The 27,121-nt window shown below is 36.9% G+C and overlaps 2 pseudogenes; both read right to left on the reverse strand.

The window, feature by feature from the left end:
* Positions 1-10,135: 10,135 nt before the first annotated feature.
* LOC100157944 lies at positions 10,136-13,261 on the reverse strand (annotated as a pseudogene).
* A 6,622-nt stretch (positions 13,262-19,883) lies between these two features.
* On the reverse strand, positions 19,884-24,465 carry LOC110258390 (annotated as a pseudogene).
* Between the last annotated feature and the right edge of the window lie 2,656 nt (positions 24,466-27,121).

Consider the following 27,121-nt stretch of genomic DNA (forward strand, 5'->3'; position numbering starts at 1 on the left):
CTCGTGTGAGGGTGTGTTCCAGTTTCATTGATTTACATGCAATTGTCCAGTTTTCCCAGTACCTCTTTTTCCATTTTATATTCTTGCCTCCTTTGTTGAAGATTAAGTGACTGGGTGTCTGGGTTTATTTCTGGGTTCTCTTTTCTGTTCCACTGGTCTCTATGTCTGTTTTGATACCACACTGCTATTAGAGAAATGCAAATCAAAACTACCAGAAGATACCACCTCCCACCTGTCAGAATGGCCATCATTAACAGGTCAACAAATAACAAATGCTGGAGAGGGTGTGGAGAAAAGGGAACCCTCTTACACTGTTGGTGGGAATGTAAATTGGTACAACCACTGTGGAAGACAGTATGGAAGTACCTCAGAAAACTAAACGTAGAACAACCATATGACTCAGCAATCCCTCTCTTGGGCATATATCCAGACAAAACTTTCCTTGAAGAAGATACATGCACCCACATGTTCATTGCAGGACTCTTCACAGTAGCCAAGACATGGAAATAACCTAAATGTCCATTGACAGATGATTGGATTAGGAAGATGTGGTATATATACACAATGGAATACTACTCAGCCATAAAAAGAACAAACTAATGCCATGTTGCAGCAACATGGATGGAACTAGAGATTCTCATCCTAAGAGAAGTAAGTCAGAAGGAGAAAGGCAAATACCCTATGATATGACTTATATCTGGAACCTAATATATGGCATAAATGAATCTTTCTACAGAAAAGAAACTCATGGACTTGGAAAACAGACCTGTGGTTACCAGGTGTAGGGGGAGGGAGTAGGATGGACTGGGAGTCTTGGGTTAATAGATACAAACTATTGCATTTGGAGTGGATGAGCAATGAGATCCTGCTGTATAGCACTCTAGTCACTTGTGATGGAAAATGATGGAGAATGATGTGAGAAAAAAAAAGTATACATATATGTATGACTAGATCACTTTGCTGTGCAGTAGAAATTGACAGAACAATGCAAATCACCTGTACTAGAGAAAATAAAAATCACAAAAAAATAAAAATCTATGTTACTTGTTAGAGACCCAATTTAATAAAAAGAAAATGCAGCAGTAGTAAACTACCTAGGGTTTCAGAATAAAGAGGCCTACGTAGTGGTTTTAATAGATATGATGTGAAGTAGTATTTCATAGACTACCTGAAATAACAGAGAAGACAGATGATGTAATTTTAACTTGCCTGAGAATGGGAAGAAGTAAGAATGGGGACATCTTAGATTAAATGTACTAGATCCTTATCATCCTCTTTGGTAAATAAGTAGTAGATGGGACAGTTTAAAATACGTAAGTAAAACATTCATAATACCTGAATAATTAATTAGTGGTTTAATCCAGAGAGTATGTATTTTTATGCAAATTCATCCAGCTTGACACATAACAGAATCAAAACTCAAAAGATTATTGAGAGAACCTCCGGTTTTACTTCTATTGGATTGTCTCAATAAATTATAAGTGGTTTTTTTGTTTGTTTTCTGTGCTCTTAAAATTTCTGAAAATTAGATAGTACCCTAGGATTATTAGATCTATTTTCTCAAAATGGGAAAAGGTTAGGAGTTCTCGTCCTGGTGCAGCGGAAGCGAATCCGACTAGGAACCATGAGGTTGTGGGTTTGATCCCTGGCATTGCTCAGTGGGATAAGGATCTGGTGTTGCCGTGAGCTGTGGTGTGGGTTGCAGATGTGGCTCGGATCTGGCGTTGCTGTGGCTCTGGTGAAGGCCAGCAGCTACAGCTCTGATTAGACCCCTAGCCTGGGAATCCCCAAATGCCATGAGTGCAGCCCTAAAAAGGACGAAAGACAAAAAATAAAAATAAAAAGGTTAAAAATGATAATGAAAACATGTAACCAATTATTTTAACAACCAACATTGTACTGAAATCATATTCATGACATATATCTTTTACATTCCAGTTTATTAAGTTGTACCAAAATCTGTAAAATTGTTCAGTAAACTTCGTACTATATGTATTTTCCCCTACATTTTATTCTGCTTTATTAAGTAGTATTTTTCAAACAGGTTTTATTCCATAACCTATATGGGAGAAAAAGAATGGATATAAATATATATATACACATTTATGCATATATATATATATATATTTATAACTGATTCACTCTGATGTACACCTGAAACTTATTCTATCCTCAATTATCCTCCAGTAAAATTTTAAAAAATGTTTATTCAAATCAAGACCCATGGTTAAAATGAAAAGGAAATGAAAAAGAAATTATGGTTTAATGTATACATATTTGTAGAAAATTTTCATGAAACATGGTATATATCTATGAAAATATTTTTGCTGTTTTTAATATTTTTTTGGTCTTTTGTCCTTTTAGGGCCACATCAATGGCACATGGAGGTTCCCAGGCTAGGGGTCTAATTGGAGCTGTAGCCGCCAGCCTACACAAGAGCCACAGCAACGCCAGATCCGAGCCGTGTCTGCAACCCACACCACAGCTCACAGCAACGCCGGATCCTTAACCCACTGAGCAAGGCCAGGATTGAATCCGCAACCTCATGGTTCCCCGTCAGATTAGTTTCTGCTGCCCCACGACGGGAATTCCTGTTTTAATATTTAAAAATTTTGGTTATGACACAGAAATTGATTTGAGTCAGTCAAATTCAGACTATGACCTACAATTTAAAAATTCTTAAGATAATGTTTAGTTTATTATACTATTTTGGCTTTGCTGGTAGGAATCATAGCTATATAACTACATGTCTATATTTATGACAATCTGAAAAGAATAAATACAATGTGTCAACATCATTACCCTTATTTACTGTTACTTACATAGTCACCAATAAATTTGGGCAGTATCCCAAACTATTGAATGGAGGTTTTAGGGGATGGAATCACCAAATAACTAGTGTACTTCAATATAAATTTTCTTTTTTTTTTATTTTATTTTCCCACTGTACAGCAAGGGGGTCAGGTTATCCTTACATGTATACATTACAATTACAGTTTTCCCCCACCATTTCTTCTGTTGCAACATGAGTATCTAGACATAGTTCTCAATGCTATTCAGCGGGATCTCATTGTAAATCTATTCTAGGTTGTGTCTGATAAGCCCAAGCTCCCGATCCCTCCCACTCCCTCCCCCTCCCATCAGGCAACCACAAGTCTCTTCTCCAAGTCCATGATTTTCTCTTCTGAGGAGATGTTCATTTGTGCTGGATATTAGATTCCAGTTATAAGTGATATCATATGGTATTTGTCTTTGTCTTTCTGGCTCATTTCACTCAGCATGAGATTCTCTAGTTCCATCCATGTTGCTGCAAATGGCATGATGTCATCCTTTTTTATGGCTGAGTAGTATTCCATTGTGTATATATACCACATCTTCCGAATCCAATCCTCTGTCGATGGACATTTGGGTTGTTTCCATGTCCTGGCTATTGTGAATAGTGCTGCAATGAACATGCGGGTGCATGTGTCTCTTTTAAGTAGGGTTTTGTCTGGCTAGATGCCCAAGAGTGGGATTGCGGGGTCATATGGAAGTTCTATGTATAGATGTCTAAGGTATCTCCAAACTGTTCTCCATAGTGGCTGTACCAGTTGACATTCCCACCAGCAGTGCAGGAGGGTTCCCTTTTCTCCACAGCCCCTCCAGCACTTGTTATTTGTGGATTTATTAATCATGGCCATTCTGACTGGTGTGAGGTGGTATCTCATGGTAGTTTTGATTTGCATTTCTCTTATAATCAGCGATGTTGAGCATTTTTTCATGTGTTTGCTGGCCATCTGTGTATCTTCTTTGGAGAACAGTCTATTCAGGTCTTTTGCCCATTTTTCCATTGATTGATTGGTTTTTTTGATGTTGAGTTGTATAAGTTGCTTATATATTCTAGAGATTAAGCCCTTGTCAGTTGCATCATTTGAAACTATTTTCTCCCATTCTGAAAGTTGTCTTTTTGTTTTCTTTTGGGTTTCCTTTGCTGTGCAAAAGCTTTTCAGTTTGATGAGGTCCCATGGGTTTATTTTTGCTCTAATTTCTGTTGCTTTGGGAGACTGACCTGAGAAAATATTCATGATGTTGATGTCAGAGAGTGTTTTGCCTATGTTCTCTTCCAGGAGTTTGATGGTGTCCTGTCGTATATTGAAGTCTTTCAGCCATTTGGAGTTTATTTTTGTGCATGGTGTGAGGGTGTGTTCTAGTTTCATTGCTTTGCATGCAGCTGTCCAGGTTTCCCAGCAATGCTTGCTGAATAGACTTTCCTTTTCCCATTTTATGTTCTTGCCTCCCTTGTCAAAGATTAATTGACCATAGGTGTCAGGGTTTATTTCCGGATTCTCTATTCTGTTCCATTGGTCTGTCTGTCTGTTTTGATACCAGTACCACACTCTTCTGATGACTGTGGCTTTGTAGTATTTCTTGAAGTCTGGGAGAGTGATGCCTCCTGCTTGGTTTTTGTTTCTCAGGATTGCTTTGGCGATTCTGGGTCTTTTGTGGTTCCATATAAATGTTTGGATTGTTTGTTCCAGTTCTGTGAAAAATGTCCTGGGTAATTTGATAGGGATTGCATTGAATCTGTAGATTGCTTTGGGTAGGATGGCCATTTTCACAATATTGATTTTCCCAATCCAGGAACATGGAATATCTTTCCATTTCTTTACATCTTCTTTGATTTCTTTGATTAAAGTTTTATAGTTCTCGGCCTATAGGTCCTTTACCTCCTTGGTCAGGTGTATTCTGAGGTATTTGGTTTTGTGAGGTGCAATTTTAAAAGGTATCGTATTTTTGTATTCCTTTTCTAATATTTCATTGCTGGTATACAGAAATGCAACTGACTTCTGAATGTTCATCTTAGATCCTGATACTTTGCTGATTTATTATCAGTTCAAGAGTTTTGGGGTTGAGTCCTTAGGGTTTTCTATGTACAGTGTCATGTCGTCTGCATACAGTGACAGTTTGATCTCTTCTCTTCCTATATGGATGCCTTTGATTTCTTTTGTTTGTCTAATTGCTGTGGCTAAGACTTCCAAAACGATGTTGAAGAGCAGTGGTGAGAGTGGGCATCCCTGTCTTGTTCCAGATTTGAGTGAGAAGGCTTTCAGTTTTTCCCCATTGAGGATTATATTTGCTGTGGGTTTATCATAAATGGCTTTGATTATATTCAGGAATGTTCCCTCTATACCCACTTTGGCAAGGGTCTTGATCATGAATGGATGTTGAACTTTGTCAAATGCTTTTTCTGCGTCTATTGAGATGATCATATGATTTTTGACTTTTTTTTGTTAATGTGGTGTATGATGCTGATTGATTTGCGTATGTTGAACCATCCTTGTGAACCTGGGATGAACCCAACCTGGTCATGGTGTATAATTGTTTTGATATGTTGTTGGATTCGGTTGGCTAAGATTTGATTGAGAATTTTCGCATCTATATTCATCAATGATATTGGCCGATAGTTTTCTTTTTTGGTGGTATCTCTGCCTGGTTTTGGAATGAGGGTGATGGTGGCATCATAGAATGTCTTTGGGAGTGTTCCTTCTTCTTCAACCTTTTGAAAGAGTTTAAGGAAGATGGGCACCAATTCCTCTTTATATGTTTGATAAAATTCACCTGTGAAGCCATCTGGTCCTGGGCTTTTATTTGTAGGGAGTGATTTTATGACCTCTTCAATTTCATTTCTAGTGATGGGTCTGTTCAGTTGGTCTGTTTCTGCTTGATTCAGTTTTGGGAGGCTGTAAGATTCTAGAAAATTGTCCATTTCTTCCAGATTGTCAAACTTGTTGCCATATAGTTGTTTATAGTATTGTCTTATGGCTTTTTGTATTTCTGCTGTATCCGTTGTGATTTCTCCTTTTTCATTTATAATTGTGGTGATTTGGGTTCTTTCTCTCCTCTTTTTAGTGAGTCTGGCCAGGGGTTTGTCAATTTTGTTCACCTTTTCAAAGAACCAGGTCTTGGCTTTATTAATTTTCTCTATTGTTCTTTGAGTCTCTATTTTATTGATTTCTTCTTTGATCTTTATAATTTCCTTCCTTCTGCTGACTTTAGGACTTTTTTGTTCTTCTTTTTCTAATTCGTTTAGGTGGAGGGTTAAGTTGTCCATTTGGGATCTTTCTTCTTTTTTGAGAAAGGCCTGGATTGCTATAAATTTCCCTCTGAGCACTGCTTTCGCAGCATCCCATAGATTTTGAGAGGTTGTGTCTTCATTATCATTTGTTCAAGGTAGTTTTTAATTGCCTTCTTGATTTCCTCATTGACCCATTGGTTTTTTAGTAGCATGTTGTTTAGTCTTCATGGAGTAGGTTTTTTCTCTTTGCTTTTCCCGTGGTTGATTTCTAATTTCATGGCATTGTGGTCAGAGAAGATACTTGAGACCATTTCTATGCTCCTAAATTTATTGAGATTCGCTTTGTGTCCCAATATGTGGTCGATTCTTGAGAATGTTCCATGAGCATTTGAGAAGAATGTGTATTCTGCTTTTTTTGGATGTAGTGTCCTGAAGATATTAAGTCTAACTTTTCTATTGTTTCCTTTAGGATCTCTGGTGTTTATTGGTTTTCTGTCTAGAGGATCTGTCCATTGATGTGAGGGGGGTATTTATGTCTCCTACTATGATTGTATTCTCATCAATATCTCCCTTTATGTCTGTTAATATTTGTTGTATGTATCTGGGTGCTCCTATGTTTGGGGCATATATGTTGATGATAGTAACATCCTCTCCTTGGATGGATCCCTTAATCATTAAATAGTGTCCTTCTTTGTCTTTCTTTATGTCTTTTGTTTTAAAGTCTATTTTGTCTGATATGAGCGTTGTGACTCCTGCTTTTCTGTCATGTCTATTGGCGTGAAATACTTTTCCCCACCCTTTCATTTTCAATCTATATGTATCTTTTGTCCTAAGGTGAGTTTCTTGTAGGCAGCATATTGAAGGTTTTTGCCTTTTTATCCACTCAGCCATTCTGTGTCTTTTGATTGGGGCATTCAGTCCATTGACATTTAAGGTGATAATTGATAGATGATTATTTATTGCCATTTGATCTCGTGTTCCAGTTGATTCTATGGTTCTCCATTTTTTTTTTTTTTTTTTTTTTTTTTTGGTTGGATGGTCTCCTGTTATTATCTGCTTGAGTGTATTTTTTTTTCCTTTTTTGCAAATGCAATATTTGGTTTTGGCTTGTGGTTGCCCTGTTTTTTAAGTATGCTAACCCCTTCCCATAATTGTGTGTTTTAGCCTGATGGTCTTGTACGTTCAAACCCTTCATTACTATATTAAAATTAAGAAGAGAGACATACATATAAACAAAAAGGGTTATTTACCTCCTAACATCCCTTGCCCACATTTTATGGTTTTGATGACTCTTTTTTATTTTTTTCTTTTTACTTTTATTTTGTTTGAAGCATGTTCATGATTAATCTGTATGCTGGCTTATTTAGTGACTGCTCTATGATTGCGGTTTCCTCAGTCCTAGTTCTTCCTCTTCTTCTTCTTTTTTTTTTTTCTTTTTTTTTCTTCCCTTTCCTTCCTTTCTTTTTGGTTTAGAGAAGCCCTTTCAATATTTCCTTTAACCTGGGTTTTGTGTTGCTATATTCCTTAAGTTTTTGTTTGTTGGGAAAAATTTTTATTTCCCCTTCTATTTTAAATGATATTCTTGCTGGATAAGTATTCTAGGTTGCATATTTTTTCCTTTGAGCACTTTAAATATCTCTTGCCATTCCCTCCTGGCCTGTAGTGTTTCTGTAGAGAAATCAGCTGATATTCTTATGGGGGTTCCCTTGTAGGTAACATTCTGGTTTTCTCTTGCTGCCTTTAGGATCCTCTCTTTATCACTAACTTTTGCCATTTTTATTATGATGTGTCTTGGTGTGGTCTGTTTGGGTTCAGTTTGTTTGGAGCCCTCTGTGCTTCTTGTATCTTGAATCCAGTATCCTTTAGATTTGGGAAGTTTCCAGCGATAATTTCTTCAAATATATTTTCCATTCCCTTATCTTTTTCTACTCCTCCTGGAATTCCTATTATGCGTAGATTGGCCCGCTTTATATTATCCCATAGGGCTCTTATATTGCTTTCCAGTTTTTTGATTCAGTTTTCTGTCTGTTGACCAGATTGAGTGATTTCCATTATTCTATCTTCCATATCACTGATTCGTTCTTCTGCATTATTCATTCTGGTTTTTACTGCCCCTAGTTCAGTTGGCATCTCTGCAAATGAATGTTCTAGTTTTTCTTGGCTCCTCCTTATATTTTCTAGTTCCTTTCTGAGGGTATCTGCATTACTGTTCATATCTTCTCTTAATTCCTTCAGTATTTTCACTATTTCTCTTTTGAACTCCAGGTCTGTCTGACTGCAGAGATCTGTTTCATTGTTGACTGTTTTAGGTGAGTTCTCCTGTTGGTTTGACTGGGGGTGGTTTCTCAGCTTCTTCATCTTGCTTGTTGTCTTCTTTCTCCTGAGGGAGTTGTACTCTCCGTGATCGGGCAGTGTTTGCCTTGTCACTGCCGTGGAATATTTCCTGAGGCTGGCGTTGTTGGTCAATCTTTTTTGAGGCAGTGTGGCTTTTCTGGAGTGTTGATGGGACTAACAGTGTTTCTTTGAAGCAAAGGAGGACTTCCTGAGGGCAGACAGGACTGGGAGGTCCACCCCACAATGGTAGCAGATTTAACTTGTTCTCAGCACCCCCTGGGGTCTTGGGCGGGTAGCAGGGCCCTTGGAGACCCAAGAGGCTCCTCCCCAGGGCAGCCCGATTCAGAAAGACTGTCTGAGATCTTTTCCCGATTCAGCCAGGCTTGTTGCAGCTTTTCTGGGCTGCAGGGGGTCTTGCCTGGAGCTGGCAGTCCTATGCAGCTGGTCCACTAGGTCTCAGCACCCCTTGGGGGCTTGGGCGGGTAGCAGGGCCCTTGGAGACCCAAGAGGCTCCTCCCCAGGGCAGCCCGACTCAGAAAGACCGTCTGAGATCTTTTCCCCACTCGGCCAGGCTTGTTGCAGCTTTTCTGGGCTGCAGGGGGTCCTGCCTGGAGCTGGCAGTCCTATGCAGCTGGTCCACTAGGTCTTAGCACCCCCTGGGGTCTTGGGCGGGTAGCAAGGCCCTTGGAGACCCAAGAGGCTCCTCCCCAGGGCAGCCCGTCTTAGAAAAACTGTCGGAGAATTAGGCTGATCTATTCATGGCCTGGCTAGGCTTGTTCTAGCTTTTCTGGGCTGCAGGCCTTTTCTTAGGGGGCTGGTGGTGTTTGGTGCTGCTCTGTGGAAGTGTAGCCCCTCCAAAGGGCAAGCAGGCCTGTGCAGGGAAGCCCTGCGGTGGTAGGCTTCAGGCAATTGTTGAGGCCAGCCCTCCTGGATGGCAGGCAGCCCCAGGTTCGGTGAGAGCGTAGGGGGTGGTGGGGGTGGGGGAGGGAATGCACTGGGAAGCACAGCTTTCTGCTAGCTAGCGGGCCTGTAAGCTTGCTGTGGCGTGGGGGGTATTCTATGGGGACCCCCCCTTCTTCTCTCCCCTCCCCAGTACGGGCGCAGACCAGGCTCTTCTCCCAGGTTCCCTCTGAGGCGGCTTTCCACATCCCCGCCCCTAGAGTATTGCTCCCTTCCTCTGCGACAGCTTTGTTTTCTAGTCTCCCAGGCAGTCTCTGCCCGGTCAAATGGTTTAGAGACCTCCCAAGCAGTTTCCGCTCTTCCCCGCCCCCCTAGCCCGGGGACTAATCTCTGGAGCTGAGGTCTCGGTGCCCAGCCCCCACCCAGGCGTCCCCCGGCCCTTTCTTGGGGACTAACCTTTGGAGGCGAGGTCTCGGTGCCCAGCCCCCACCCAGGCGTCTCAATTTTTGGTGACTGTGCCCGTAGTTCAGATGGTCCGTTGGGTTCTTGATCGGTTTTTCCGTACTCCGACTTACTGCTACACTCTTCTCTGCATCTGGGGATTCCTCGGTTCATTTGATCTTTCGCCCGGTAGGTGACTTTCCAGGGTGCGGGATCCCTTTCTCCTCCGCAGTTCCCTTTCGGGAGCGCCCGTCCCGCTGGGATTCACCTTCTCTCACTCTCCTCTCTTCTCCCGTTCTGCCCAATAATGTCACGAACTTCTTGCCATTATTGGAGTTTAGGTTCTTCTGCCAGCGATTGGTTGCTGTTCTGTGCGAGTCATTTATTCTGTAGATGTGCTTTTTTGTTGTGTTTGTGGGAGAGGGCGAGCGTGTCCCCCTACTCCTCCGCCATCTTGTCCTCTCCTCACCACACTCTCAATATAAATTTTCAAACTAAACCAGTAAGACAACTAGTTTCTATGGAGAGTGATTTAACATAACAATCATTTATTAAGATAAATTTTTTCTAACTTGATCATTGAGATTAATGGTTAATCTCTACTACATTATATTCCTTTCATTAAACAGTGTGTGCACCAATAAAATTGTAGAACTACAAAAAACATAAATGAATGTCTTACATAGGTGGTAAATAAGTATAGTAAAGCATGGTAATAGTGATTACATTATATGCTACATTCAATATAATTTAAATAGAAATAATTTAATGCTTGGCTAATAATAGATGAAAAAGACTTTGAAAAACTTAGGTTGACCTCATTCATATATTCAGAGGAAAAGGAAATGAGTTGAGAAAAAATATCCATTGAGGATATAAAGAAAATTAGCTTCTTTAGAGCAAAGATTTATATGAAAATGGCATGTGAAAAGAAAGATGAATATTAAAGTAATGAAAGCAAAAAATAGATGTTACATTCAAATACACTGTTTTTAGTAGAGTCTCCTTTGTTCCTTTCCTTTACACATAAAAAAACCCAGCAAATTCATTTGTTTGAGGAAGAAACAACCCTGTGTATCAGACTCATGAAGGCGTTTTTCACTTGTTGGTTCCGTAAACTGTAGATGAAAGGGTTCAAAAGTGGTGCTACCGAGGTATTGAGTAGGGCAATTCCCTTGTAAAAAGATACTCTTTGTTTGACTGAAGGTTTAACATACATGAAGATGCAGCTGCCATAAGAAAGGGATATCACAATCATGTGAGATGAACATGTTGAAAAAGCTTTTTTCCTCTGATTAGCTGAAGGGATTTTTAGGATTGTTAATGCAATATAGGTATATGATATTATCACTACTGCTAATGTGACACAAGTGTCACCACAGCTGAGCTGAATCCCATGGTCTCAATGAGATGTGTTTCTGAGCAGGAGATCTGCAGGAGGGGAGTTGGGTCACACAAGAAATGATCAACAATGTTGGAAGCACAAAAGTCAAGCTTTAGACTAGGAGGAGAGGTATAAAGATGGTAAAGAACCCAGCAAGCCAACAACTGAGGACAAGCTGAATGCAGATTTTACTGTTCATGATGGCTGTGTAATGCAGGGGCTTACAGATGGCAACATAGCGGTCATAGGACATTGCTGCCAGCAAGTAAAATTCAGATGCTCCAAGAAGGAAGACAAAAAACAACTGAATGAAACAGTTGTTATAGGAAATGGTTTTGTCCCCAGTTACCATCACAACAAGACATTTAGGGATGCATGTAGTAGTAAAGAAAATTTCTAAGAAGGAAAAATTCCGAAGGAAAAAATACATGGGGGTCTTGAGGTGAATATCCACCAGGGTGAGTATATGATAATGATCAGATTTCCAGTGATGCTTAGCAAGTAGGTGAGAAGAAGGAAGATAAATAATACAACTTTCAGTTGTGGGTCATCGGTCAAACCTGCTAGAATAAACACAGTCACTCTTGTATGGTTTTCCATTAATGTTCTTTACTTAAAATTATCTACACAGGATAAAAAAATAGAAGGGAATAAAACAGTGATCTCAATGAGAAAATAATAGGTTTAAACATTGCTTAAGGAAAAGTTATCAAAGTGACATTTCATATAAAATAACATGGTGCTCATTCATGTTTGAATGATGGTTATGCCAGGAGGAGAAATAGTTTGCATTTCTAGAGTATCTACACAGAGAATTCAATGTTTAATTTCCAGTTTTACCACAGAATAACCTATGTAATTACATTAATGGTTCATTGACTTTATGTAAATAAATTAAAGGAAAACTGGGGGAACTTTCAACATGGAAAAATGCTTTTTCCACTTGATTTTGGACAACAGTTGTAATAGAGGCCATTTCTTGATAGTTAAGAGGTTTGCATAATACAAGCAAATAAATACATGTCAGAGGAATATATCAGCGTAGGTTTTGTTATTTACCAGTTACACACATACAGAAACATACACATCTCAAACATCATCATCATCAATAAATAGGGTTAGTACAGTTTTAACCATTTTATTCAATCAAAATCAAACATCTGATTCTGTGTCACTTACTTTCATGATAAATGAGATTCATTTTCAGATAAATGAATATAGTGATGGGGAATGTATTTATTTGCTATTCTCATTGATTTTTCATTATCTAAATCTCTGTTACCATCTCCACTCTTCCCAATTTGTATCCCTCCCCACCCCCCAAAAAAAAAGCAAAACATCCTGGTAATCTTAATGTGTGTAACAAGAAACAACATTTTCCTTTATAGGTTTTGATGCTGAAACTAGACCAGATAAAGTGAAAAAGAAAAAACAGTGTATAGGAACAGATAGAAATATATAAATGTGTGTTCAAAAAGTTGTATGAGGTGCAAGGAATTAAAAAGAAGAAAATTTAACAAAAGAAAAATTTATACATTAATAATTAAAATATGTAACTTAGTGAAATTAGTAAATAAAAATTGTAAGAAGAAAATGTTGACCACTGAAATTTCTCTTCACCTGCTTCTATTCTTTAAACTTGCCATTTTACTCTGTTTAAAATACAGATTAAAATGATGAATAATTTTGTGATCAACATGCCTAAGAGATAAGGAGTATTTGGTAAATTGTAACTACATAATAAGTCTCAGAAGTATTGACAACATTTTAGGAGGCATACATTTTCCTGTCATAAGGTATTCAGATGTATAGCTAACATGCAATTAATGAAACATTAACTAACTACAACTGGTTTCAACACTGAATGTATATCAAGTGAGAGAGTTACATTGTTTAGGTTTGTACTGCTATCAAATTGGGTATCAGGATGAAGTTTGAAAAGTGTATTTTATAAAGCTGCCTTCTTAAGAGTGAAATATTTTGTATGAATACTTTTAGACCAGATATAGTGTATTTCTTTAACAAAAAAAGATTAATGATATCGCTAGGAAAATTTTCCTTCCCCAGTATCTTCATCATCACACATATAAAGTGATTAAGGTTTTGTGATGGACACTAGATAAGACAATTTTTTCTGTGTTGAGAATATCAGGGTTTTATTTCTAACCTTTAAAATATTTATTATTATTATTATTATTATTATTATTATTGAAAAAGCAAATATGTAATTATTATTGAAAAGGCAAATATGTAAATAAAAATAAGGACAAGTAACATTTGTTTCCAGTAATATTCTGAGGAGTTTACAGGATTCTAAGATAAGGCAATGAGATCTGCTGTCAAAATCATGAAATTAATAATGCAGATAAATATGAGCAACAGAAAAGACTATTATTTTCTCTGGGCATTCATTTTACATTCACATAAGTTTGCAGCAATGTATTGTAAATGTTTCTTTCTTTACACAAAATGACTCACCAACAACAGTTGTAGGAAGGCATATATCTAAACACCTGAATCAAAATTTTATGGTGTCAGAGTTCCTGTCATGGCTCAGTGGTTAACGAATCTGACTAGGAACCATGCAGTTGCAGGTTTGATCCCTGGCCTCGCTCAGTGGGTTAAGGATCCGGCATTGCTGTGAACTGTGGTGTAGGTCGTAGACGCGGCTCGGATCCCACATTGCTGTGTCTGTGGCGTAGGCCAGTGGCTGCAGGTCCGGTTAGACCCCTAGCCTGGGAACCTCCATATGACGTGGGTGTGGCCCTAGAAAAGAACAACAACAACCACAAATTTATGGTGTCAAATTATCTTTGTCTAAACTCCAACTATTTCACTCAGAAATTCTTCCCAACACACACTGTAAAAATATTAATAAAGTTCACATTTCAGAATCATTAGAAGTCAGCCTATAAAAGCAAAATGTCTAGTTGTGTTAGATTGTGAAGGTGAGATAAATTTAAAAAGGAAAAGTTTTTGAATACGAAATTATTAATGTATCCCATATGTCTTCCTTCAACAGTTTCCCTAAAACAATATTTAAAAGGTTAGATAAAGGAGGTTAATCTTAATGGTAAAAATAGAACAAAAGTGGATTAAAACATATCTAATAGGAAATATGGTTTTAGAATTATTGACATGCCGATTATTTTCATATTTTTCAGTCCTAAATCAGGGTGCCAATAATATTTACAATTTCAGACGTATTTTTAAGAACAAGTAAACACAGATTTATTCAGAGAGAATCCTCTCTGATCAATATTTACCTCTTTTGTCACCATGCTGAACAGAGCACACTGATGGTCCATCCATCTCTGAAGGGATCTCACTCAATTTCTCAATGTGTGATTTATTTTTTAATCTATCTAGGGCAACCATGTACAGGCTTTGGCTAGCATTTTTTTTTCTTCAGATTTTTTGACTAGTTTATTAAATTTTCCCATAGTATAATTACTTATTGATGTACATTACTTATATTTTTCTAAGTATCACCCACTATGCCATATAAAATTAATCAACACTTGATTCCCATGGAGTATTAATGCTTTCTGTGCCCTGAAGGAAAATACATAAGGATTATAGTGAATTCTCAAGAGGATATGAAATCCAAGAACAGTAATCCCAAAAGATCATGAAGGCATTATACAAGTGTTCTCCCCAGGCATTAAATATTTTTAAAGTGAAATCATATATTAAAAAAAATAAAACAGCTTTAACTATGTCTCCAGAGATCTCAGTATGAATTTCTCCAAAATTTGTTTTCCTTCCACGCCCTCATGTTTTGAAATCACAAACGCATAGGTTGGATTTGGAAGCAGAAAATAAAATATTTTTGTTGTCGTTGGTAATGAAAATTAATATAAGATGAAGAACTTTGCCTCTCAAGGAAACGCTGTACCTCAGGATATAAGCAACATTGTTAATACTCCAGATACACCTAATATTTCATGTGCTATATGACTTCAGTTTCTTTCCTGAAAGCTATCATTTCTCCAAAGAGTCGTTGTGATATTTTCTGTTGGATCTTAAAGTAACAGTTAATAATACATAAGCAATCTCCCCACTTCTTCTATATTAATAAGACTATTTATGTAAATGCCTGGCCTTCCTTGCAACTTGTTGTGGCTCTGTGACTAAAGTCTGTGCAAAGGATGTAAATGGAGACACCTGTGCATCTTCTACAGCTCAACCTCTGGTAAAAGGGATTTGTCCTTCTCTTCCTCTTTATCCCCCTCACTGTGGAAAAGTAGATGTGATGCAGGCCATTGTGGAGGCATGACTGCGATCAGTCACAATGGGAATGGTGAATAAACAAGACGAAACACACCTGGGTTCCTGACATGATTGTAGACCATACCAACATAAAAACACAATGATTTTAGGAAAGTTTCAGCACACCAGCCTGAATATTTAAGTTAAGACCAAAATAAATTATGTTTTGGTCTAAACTTCTCTGATATCTGTGTTTCTCATACTTTCCCAAATCTGTATTATTTAAATCTATTTCTTTGGACTGATATTTCCTATTTGTTTAATTCCTTTGCTATGTCGCATATGCCTTCTTTCATGAGACACTCTTCTTCCTTCAGTTACTGGATAAGCATTCCTAATACCAATTATTTAAGTCTTTAACTTCTCAGCTCTTTATTGAAATAATTAATTCTAATTATTTTATATACTTTGCAGTAAATGTATGTATATAATCTTTTTTCTATTTCTCTTATTTTCATGGGTTGTGATCTTTTGAAACTTCTTTTGGTATGCTTGTGAATTATTTAATGTATATGCAAAACTGTATAGTCATTAAAAACTTAGATGATGATTGGGCCTACAAACGTGATTTAATTTATTCTGGCACGTGGGTAAAGGGAGATAACCTTGACCAAAACAAGGAATGCGATTATTCAATCCTGCAGTCCATGCTTTTAGAGACATGATGGATTCATTGTGTTTCTTCATAGAGTGCAAGATTTCAGTGCTCTGAGCTCAAAGTCTAGGTTTTGACCGAGGATCCTCCATTTTGGCAAATTGTAAATATAAAATTTTGTCTTCAGACACTAGGAGATAGCAGGGATTTCTACCTCGAATCTTTATTATTTAGATGATACTTTGCACTTGGGATATAAGACTTCCACTGCTTGACACTTAGAATTTATCATGTGTGTTTAGGAAGAAAAACACTGCAAAACCTCAGGTTCATTAACCTTCGATTTCTTTTTATAGGGGGTATTTTCTATCCAAGACAAGTCTTGGTTTGCGTTGACAGGTGTGGATTCCCATCTGGTTCTCCCCAATGACACATGAAAGAAGGCACTAGCTCACCATGTTCTGCTCAGACATTTACTACATGTTATGTTAGAAGGAACAAGAGGCTTTCAGAATATGTGGAGAATATAGTTCCTCTTACTGGGCATCTTTCTCTCCAAAACTGTGGCTCCTCAAATCCTAGGTGGTATTTTTGCTTTCTAATGACCTCAAGTCATTTTCGTTGATGGTTTGGGAGGCAGATTGTTCTTGCATAAACTCTTTTACATAGGAAAATTTAGCCAGTTTCCGCTAATGCAAATATTGTGTATTAGCATTCCACTTTTGTCAAAATAAATAAAGACACATACCCCCCATTTAAAAAACACCAAGAACACAAGAGTTGGTTCATTACTGTTAACTAAAATCCTAACTTTATTGTATTTCATTAGTTTTTCACTAATTTCCCTTTTGTGTAACACTGTCTAATCCAGTTTACTGCACAGCATTTACACAGGAAGTCTCCTTAGTCTCCTCTGCATTTGATTATTTCTGTCTTAACTTGTTTTTCATATACTTCTCAGTGTGGAGTATTTGTGTGTGTGTATGTGGGTGTGGGGTGTGGTTGTGTTTTATTTTCTTTTTTTGTCAAACACTTTTAAAAATTATCCTCTACTGGGGTTTTCTCTCTTTTGCCTTCTTTTCTTCCTTTTTTTTTTTTTTTTTTTTTTTTTTTGCTTTTTAGAGCCATATCTGGAGTACATGGAAGTTCCCAGGCCAGGGGTTGAATTGGAGCCACAGCCGCCAACTTATGCCACAACCATGGCAATGTGGGATCCTCAACCCACTGAGCAGATCACCTGTCCAACTTTTGCCTTTTAACTGTGCTAAGTCTTGGTTTGGGTCTCCTTGGGGTCAAATTTTTGATACTCTTTGTGTTTCCTGGACCTGTATAATGCCTCCTTCTTTAGGTCAGGAATGTATTCAGACATGATTTAATCAAATACATTTTCTGCTCTTTTCTTTCACCCTTCCCCTTCTGCAACCCCTGTAATCCAAAAATTAGTATGCACGATGTTATTCCAGAGTTCCCTTAATCTATCCTCATCAAAATAAATTTCATTTTCTTTTTGCTGTTCTAATAGATGATTTTTACTCTTCTCTCTACCACATCATGTATGTATTTTTCTATATCGGATAATCTGCTGTAAATTTCTTCGTTTACCTTTTGTCTAGTTTTTTGTTGAGGTTCTCACTTTGTCCTCTATTTTTTCCTGGGTTCAGTGAGCATTTTTATTACAATAGGTTTTTTTTTTTTTTTTTTTCCCCAGGATTTTATCTTGTTCTTTGGTTTGGAACGTAGTCCTCTGTCTTTTCATTTTAACATTCTCTATTTCTATGACATTAGATGAAAGAGTTACCTTCTCAGGGAACAAAGGCATGTCCTTGGATGGGAACATCCCTGTGCAGTCTGTGTGTGCCCAGGGGTTTTGATGGGACAGCTAGATCTGGAATGAGCATGTGTTACATCTTCTACCAGAGTGTGCTTGGAGCCACCACCTTGGCGTGGGGTAAGGCTGGTGTTGGAGGGGTTAGAGCCAGAGCCAGGTGCAAACTGGGGCTTCTCCAGGGCTATGTGGTGATCTCCCCATGGCCAAGAGCAGGGCTGGGGCCTGATGGGTTGTGCCACAGTTCGGAATGAGCCCTGTGTCTCTCCTTATAGCAGCTGTCTCCATCTTGGCAGGTGCAGTGCCAGAGCCAAAGGGCCAGGTGCAGTCTGGGAAGCATGCTGGGGCAGTTCTATCAGGCTGACCAGAGCACCAGGCAGTTTTCAATCTGTTGCCTCTGCACTGGGAATGGGAGCAGCAAGTCTCTATATACACTCTTCCTGGTTTCCTGAAACCCTCTAGTAAGCCCTCCTGGTTTTCAAACTAGCTAAGAGGGCTCATCTTCTTGGTGCTTGGTCATGTTCATCAGTGAAATTGGCCTGTAACTTTCCTTTGCACAGCAAATGCTTTTAGGTTTACTTAGATGCCATTCATTTATTTTTTTGTTGTTTTCATTACCCTAGGAGGTGGATCAAAAAATATTGTACTGATTTATGACAAAAAGTGTTTTGCCTATGTTTTCTTCTAGGAGTTTTATATTATAAGACCTTACATGTAGGTCTTTAATCCATTTTGAGGGTTTTTCTCTGTGTGTGGTGTGGGTGTGGGTGTGGTTTTAGAGTAGAATTTCAAGAACACTGTCTGTCCATTTCTATAATTATTTCCAGATCTTAGCACTCTAAAAGTATTTATTGAGGTGAATAATGAATGAGTGAAAAATGAACATAGTTCTCTAAGGTCTGGGATTTCCTGAGTATGAAGAATTTATCCTAGAAGATCTTGGAGCAGAGGTCTTGTTCCCCCGGGACATAATTTTGGAGATTAACATCCAGACCCATGTGAACCTCATGGGAAAATTAAATTACTTTAATAGTAATGTAATTTCTTTTCTATTTTACCCCTCTTTTCCTGATTCTTTCCTTCATCAGAAGATGTAGAGCAATCCTGTAGACACATAATTTTCAACCAGGGTACCTAAGGTGCCCAAAGTAATATGAACTCATTACATGGATTTAAAATTTCATAATAAAGGAATCTTCAATAGTATCCTATTTAATGGGAGTAAGTTGAATAAGAACGTGCAAGAGAAATCTCATCTGTTCTAACTTGCCCCCGATACTGACATCACTTGTTGGGCATTACCAGTGATAAAAGCAATTTCTAAGGCCATGTCTTTAGTTTATTTTCAAGTTATCTATATTGAATTGTCTTTTGCCAGCTCATGACATACAGCTTTCTTAGCTGTTCTCTACGTGGAGTGGAGAAACCAGGATACCTTTACCCAGATACTTTCCCCCTGTTTGGTTCTTATTTACAGTATATTCATGAGATGTATTGTTACAAAATTGGTAAATTGAGAGAGAAGCAGAGGCTATTATATTCCAGAAGTATTTGTGTTCAACCTGGGCACCGTTGAGTAGAGACGAGATCCCTAGTGGATTCTCAGTCCAGAAAAAGTACCAACTTTACTGCTTAGGCTCCGAATCAGTGCTTTCTCAAGAATTACCGAGAGCCACTGCCATGTCGCACAAAGCTTTCCTGAACCACTCTCTACAGGGCTTCAACCTGAGACCTTCGGTATTAGTTTCCTCAGTAGTAGTCTAAAAACCTTTGTACAAACACTGTTTTCTTACCTCTTCAAAATAAGTTGAGTCTTGGAATCTGTTACATCAAAAAATAGTAGAAGATGTAATTCCCAATGTGGCTCAGTTGAAACAAGGCAACTACTATCCATGAGGATGCAGGTTCATACCTTGCCTGGCTCAGTGGGTTAAAGATCTGGCACTGCCATGAGCTGTGGTGTGGGTCACATAAGCAGCTGGGATTTGGTGCTGCTGTGGTGTAGGCTGGCAGCTGCAGCTCTAGTTTGACCCCTAGCCTGGGAACTTTCAGGTGTTGCAGGTGTGGCCCTAAAAAAAAAAAAAAAACAAAATAAATAGTAGAGGAAATTAATTTCTTAATTTGGATGGACTATTAACTGAACAAAAAAATAGTTGATGGTCCCTTTCTTTCTCATTAAAGGATAATTCCTGATGCTCCAACTGTGTTGGAGAATAGGAAGTGAACAGTAATGTCACCAGAATATAAAAGAGTGACCTCTTTCAATCACTTTCCTTCTGACAGACAAACTATACTCCAGAAGCATAAAACAATAAATGTTTTCAGTGACTGTTATTTCGAAATATGATGTGGACTTTTTACACTGGTCAAAGTAAATATTTCAGTCTCAGGGAGAGATTCCTATGTGAATAAATATACCGAGATGTAAGAATAGGGTTGAGAATGCAAGCTATGAGAAAAGGATACCTACCAGCGATTCTGCTAAATTACATCAACAAAACGGAATTAACTAAGGATACAGACATCAGCATGGGTAAACCTCAAATACCTTATTTTGAATAAGAAAAGCCAGACATCAAGTTCATGCTTTGTGTGTTTTTAAAAAAATTCAAGAAAAGGCATAACTCATCTATAGTGACTTGAAAGGGTGTTAGTGGGCACCTGGATCCAATGGTGGGATGACTCTGAAGGAGCAGTGGGAATTACTGCACTACTTAATGTCAAGTCTCTATTTTTATTGTTCCTTGAGTATCAGTATTTGCTCAAATCCATTATTTTAAAATTATAATATGTACTTGCATGTATGATATACTTTTCCCAATTTTCAGTTGCGGGTCATCTGTCAGTCCTAGGAGAAAGAATTCCATTGACTGGAATAAAAAATGAAAAAAAGAAATTATGGTCTAGTTAATACACATATCTTGAGAAAAAATCATGAAATGATGTGTATCTATGGAAACCTTTTTTGAGGTTTTATATTTTCAAATTTGGTCATGACACAGAAATTGCTCCAAAAGAGCCAAATTCCAGTTTCTGATTTATAGATCAAAATACCTTAAGAAAATATACTACTATTTTTGGTTTCTCTGGTAGGCGATATCACTATATATCAGTGTATCTTTACTTATAATAAACTTAAAAAGAATAAATACATGGAGTTAACATTTTTCTCCTTAAGTAAACCTGAATAATAACAAATTTTTCAGCTATAAGTCAGCACTGGTAATGTTAAAATTTCTCTAATAGAAACTAAACACTAGTTTCTATGGAAAAATGTGGTAATATGATTATTTTTTTTTACGTAATAAAATTTTTTTGGGGGGGCTGTGTCCACAGCCATGAATCGAACCCATGACAAGGCAGTAACCCAAGCCATTGCAGTGACAATGCTGGATCCTGATCCTGCTGAGCCATTAAAGAACTCTTAAGTAAATATTTTCTAATTCGAGCAGCAACACTAATGGTTAATCTCAACTATAATTTTCTTTCATTTCATTAAATAGAGTGTAAAAATAAAATGGTAGTATAACAAAACCATATAATTAAATGTTAGCCATAATTAGGCTGTAACAAAGTACTGATCAAAATGGTAATAACTATTATACAACATGCAACATTAAATAAAATGTAAATTAAACACATTTTATATTCTTGACTAACTAGAATCTAAAAACAAAGGAAACAGAAAAAAAATTAGCTCACTTTCTTTCAAATATTCAGAGAAAAAAAGGAATTGAAATGAAACAAAATATCTATTGAAAAATACCAAAAAATAGCTTCCTTTGAACTAAGATTTTTTTGTCAAATAAAGCTTGAAAAAAGATGAAGATGACTATCGAGGAAATGAATGGATAAAAAAAGAAAATCTGTATAGAAAGCTGCCATGAATACACTGCTATTATTAAAGACTCCTTTGTTCATCTGTGCAATAACATATTTTTTTTTTTGAGAAGGAAATAACCCTGGGTATCATATTCATGAAGGCTTTTCTACTTTTTGGTCCATAAACTGTAGATGGAAGGGTCAAAAAGTGGTGCACAGTGTGGGCCAGAGTGCACCGCAGTTCCCTTAGAAAAAGATACCCTTATTTTGAAGGGTTAACATACATGAAGATGCCGCTGCCATAAGAAAGGGATATCACAATCATGTGAAAAGAACACATTGGAAAAAACCACTTTTTCCTCTGTTTAGGTAAGGGGATTTTTAGAATTGTTAATGCAATATAGGTATATGACATGGTCACCGTTACTAACGTGACCACAGGTGTCATTGCAGCTGAGATGTATCCCATTGTCTCAGTGAGATGTGTGTCTGAGCAGGAGATCTGCAGGAGGGGAGTTGGGTCACGGTAGCAATGATCAGCAGTGTTGGAAGTGCAAAGGTCAAGCTTTAGAACTAGGAGGAGAGGTACAAAGATGGTAGGGAACCCAGCAAGCCAACAACAGAGATGCACATTTTACTGTTCATGATGGTTGTGTAATGCAGGGGCTTACAGATGGCAACATAGTGGTCATAGGACATTGTTGCCAGCAAGTAAAATTCAGATGCTCCATAAAGGAAGAAAAAGAAAACAATTGGTCAGTATAGCTGTTATAGGAAATGGTTTTGTCCCCGGCTGCTGTCATAACCAACAATTCAGGGATGCATATACTAGTAAAGAGAATTTCTAAGTAGAAACGGATTCTGAAAGAAAATATACATGGGTAGCTAGAGGTGGCTATCCACAAGGTTAAGTATGTGTGCCCTTTTCCCCTCTCCCTCCTTTGAATGTCTAGGACATTCAAAAGTAAATACATATACAGTGAAAATTAGAAAGTAAATCTGCATGCTCCAGAAGCATTGAATGGTAGTTCTCAGTGACAGTCATTTCAAAATATGATATGGACTAAATGTAAATGCTCTCTATTTTTATTTTTCTATGGGTCTCAATATTCAATCCATTGGTTTAAAATTTTATGTGCTTGTATGATCAATAGACTTAATAAATTTGATTAAATTAGCAACTGGAATGAATTGGGAGATTTTAAATATACAAATGGTATAAAATACATGGAAAGCTCTCCAAACTCAAATATAAATAGTTATACCTTGAATTTCTTTCATGGGTTATTATCATTGTAGGCCTGAGATTCTAATATTACATAAGCAAATTTAACCAAAGCCTGGAGTTCAATTATTTCTGCAGAAAAAAATAACTGAAGATGTTTACATAACCTTATTTAATCATTTAATCTCTCTAGGGGAAACTTACTTAGTAGAATCTAAGTTTCTTTGCACAATTTATGCGTCTGAACACAGCTACTTTAAAATATTCATTTCCTTATTTATCTTTCAGTGTTCAGTATCAATGGTGACTTCTCTTGGAAAACTATTTTGATCTTGAAAGTCAATCTGAGTTCTACCCATTTTCATCATAACATCAATTGCATCATATAATATTTATCAGGTTGTGAATTTGTCTTTCACAGTTTTAGCAGAGCAAAATATTAGAAGCAGATGCAATGCTTAGCAAGCAGCACACATATGTTGAAATAATAAGGCTCAGTTTTATAAAGGAGTCAGTACAGTACATGATAGTGCACTGATGAGAAGAGATAGTTCTAGTCAGAGATGAAATTTAATATTCTGCTTGAAAAAGGCAGTTTATAATAAAGAGTAAAACAATCTACTCAGAGAAAACAGAGAGAAGTGTAAAGATAAGGCAGACTGGCTAAACCTAATGATATAAATCATTAAAGGGAAAAGTGGCATAGCTTTGAACTAATGAATTGAAAATTGTATTCCGTTTCCCCACTCATGTTTCAATAACAACTTATTTATGTCTACATTTTGTCTCATTGTTTTGAAGATAACAAAACCTTTGAAGCATATCCTTGAGAGCGTCTTTCACCTGCTGATTCCTTAGGGTATAAATGAAGGGGTTTAGTAAAGGAGCAACAGAGGTATTGAGCACGGCTACACCTTTAGTTATGGTCACCCTTTCCTTCGCTGATGGTTTCATGTATGTAAAGATACAACTCCCATAAGTAAGAGAGACAACGACCATGTGTGAGGAACAGGTGGAAAAGGCCTTTGTTCTTTGTTGAGCAGAAGGGAATTTTAGAATGGTTTTGGTGATGTATGTGTAGGAGAGGACCACTAACAGCAAAGTGACTACAAGTGTCACCACAGCTAAGACAAAAGCCATCAATTCTATGAAGCTTGTATCTGTGCAAGACAGCTGCAAGACAGGAGAACTGTCACAGAGGAAGTGATCAATTATCTTGGAAGCACAGAAATCCAGCTGAAGTCCCAAGACCAAAGGAGGAAATATAATTAGGAAGCCAGCTACCCAAGAGCTGAGGACAAGCTGATGGCACACTCTGCTGTTCATAATGACTGGGTAATGTAGAGGTTTGCAGATGGCAACATAGCGGTCATAGGACATGGCAGCCAAAAGGAAAAACTCTGTAACTCCTAATAAAAGAAAAAAGAACAACTGTGTTACACAACCACTGTAGGAAATTGATTTGTCTCCAGTGAGAATGCTTATCAAGAATCGTGGAATGCAACAGTTGTGAATGAAATCTCTAAGAAGGAGAAATTCGAAGGAAGAAATACATTGGGGTCTTGAGATGGGGATCCAGGAGGGTGAGGAGGATGATGATGAAGTTCCCCATCAGGCTCAAGATGTAGTTGAAAAATAGAAACAGGAAAATCCCAATTTCAATTGTGGATCGTTTGACAATCCTAGGAGAGTGAAATCTATTTCCATTGATTGGTTCTTCATTTTTTTTTTCTCTTCTCAAAGCTAGAGAAAACAAAAATGATGTTAAAGTTGGAAAACATTTTTCTTTACTCTCAGCCATTGAATTTTACTTATTCAGAAACACATCTATGATTAAATGTTTTCTAAAATCTACTTTGTTTCCATCAAAATGAACATGCCAGTCAGTCTAAAGTCAGTTATCTTCATATAAATGCTGAGATTTTCCCTTGACAAGATTTAAGTTCTATTTACTACTTAGTAGAGGATATAGTCATTTGAAATTTAACTCCAGAGTTGAGTTAGTGTTAATCATTAGCCCACCTTTAGAAAGCCTTACCCTAACAGACTATTTAAATATTCATATTTTTTATTTCCTGAATTTAGCAAATATCTCAAGTAATTTTAGTGCCATTTATTCATTAAGTTCCATTTATATTTCTTTCTTATTTTTAGTAAAATTTTCTTTCAGTTAATTTTTTTAACTTCATCTTCTTTGTTTTGCATATCCTTTATGAGTGGTCTTTAAATTAAACACTTAAAAAATTCTCAGAATTAGCAATGCCTTAAATCTGTATGACTTAGGAAACAAAACACAGACAAAACTAAAATTAGTGTCCCTATATTTTTATCATTCTTTTACTTTATTTAATTTATAATAATCATATGTTACTTTTCCTAGTGCTGTACAGATTATGTTAAGAAGCTGTATCTTTTCATTTGAATATAAAATTATTTTAAATAATTGCAATTCTTGTCACTGAGTTGTGCTACAGCAATATTTCATAGTTACTAATTATAATTTGGTCTTGCTAACTATATTCATTGTAGCAGAGCAAGACTGCTTTGTCCTAGCAAATTTTCGTAATTGGCAGACAACATTCAAAAAACTTTCTTGGACATCCCATCCTAGTGCAGCAGAAAGGAATCCGACTAGGAACCATAAGGTTGCGGGTTCAATCCCTGGCCTCGCTCAGTACGGGTTAAGGATCTGGCATTGCCATGAGCTGTGGTGTAGGTTGCAGACGCAGTTCAAATCTGGTGTTGCTGTGGCTCTGGTATAGGCTGGCTGCTGTAGCTCCAATTAGACCCCTAGCCTGGGAACCACCTTATGCTACAGGTGCAGCCCTAAAAAGACAAAAGACAAAATACAAAAAAACAAACCTTTCTTTATGCCTTTTGAAATATGAGCTGTCATAGAAAATATCAAATTCCACATATTTTCCTTTTCCTTTCTATTAAATTTATTCAAATATGTTCATTTACTTTTCTAGATAACATTTTCTTTACATAAACATATTATTTTAAAGTTACTGAATCAGTAGAATCTTTGTTTTAAATGTATTTGAATGATTGCCATCAGTTTTAATATGTTTACTACTCATAAACAATAGGGTAAGTTCTTATATTGCAACATAAAAATATTTCTATTTGACTTTCTCTTCAGTTTTTCCATTAATTACTCACCTTTCATGATATTAAAATCTGAATCTACATTTTTTTTTTATTCATGGTATGTAAAAGTTTTATGACACTATAGACTAAATATAGCAAATAAATACATTACTTTTTTTTTTTTTTAAATAGCTGTACCCATGGCATATGGAAGTTCCTGGGCCGTCACCTATAGTGCAGGTGTGGCAAAGCCAGATCCTTTAATCCACCATGCAGGGCTGGGGATTGAATCTGCACCTCCTCAGAGACTCAAGCTGCTGCAGTTAGATTCTTGACCCAGTGTGCCACAGCGGGAGCTCCTGGACATTACTTCTTTATTTCATTTCCTACTTTTTGTAATCTTCTGAGTTTTACTAAACACACTAATTGTCTTCAATCTTAAACTCAGTGTAAATGTGCTTGCTAAATTTCTACAAGATGTAAAGAGTAGCTGCTGTCTAATTGTCCCTCCATGATGTACCCTAATAACATACATAAATGTTAACATAAAAGTACGTTACTGTATTTTTTATATATACATAGTGAAATGACATAGAAAATTTTAACTCTCCATCAAAAGGAATAGATCAAATAATATAAAGACAAAGTTAATTTCTTACTAGTACTTCCAAAAATTTTCCCCAACGTCTGATTCAGAAAAAAGGTTAAACTTAAAATTTGACTTACCTTACACAGTGTATATTGGAATTTCTTTTTTGTTGTTGTTATGGTATATGTTAAGATATAGAGACCAATTAAATTAAGAGTGATGATTATCATTTCAAGACAGTAATCAATTATGAAAGGAAAAATACCCATTTGTCCTTCAGAAGGATTCAAATTAAACTTGAGATGTTTTATTTATTTTTCAAAATATTTCACATTTGTTGTTTAAGTTCACATTTACTATATCTCAGTATTCAAACACTAAAGAGCACTGACTTATCTCTAACACCGTTTCCATTTTGGTTAAATTTTCAGAAAGTTTCCTTAACCTTTAATAGAAAGTGTTATATCAAAGGTCAAAATCTAGAAATAAATACAACGTTTAAGTACATCTAAGCTTAACAGATTAAATTTAACAGATCCCCTGAGTCTAACTAAACTAAACTTTTATCTCTTGGCTTAATAAAGAC

The sequence above is a fragment of the Sus scrofa genome, unplaced genomic scaffold, assembly GCF_000003025.6.
Source record: "Sus scrofa isolate TJ Tabasco breed Duroc unplaced genomic scaffold, Sscrofa11.1 Contig1955, whole genome shotgun sequence".
In the NCBI taxonomy this organism is placed as follows: Eukaryota; Metazoa; Chordata; class Mammalia; order Artiodactyla; family Suidae; genus Sus; species Sus scrofa.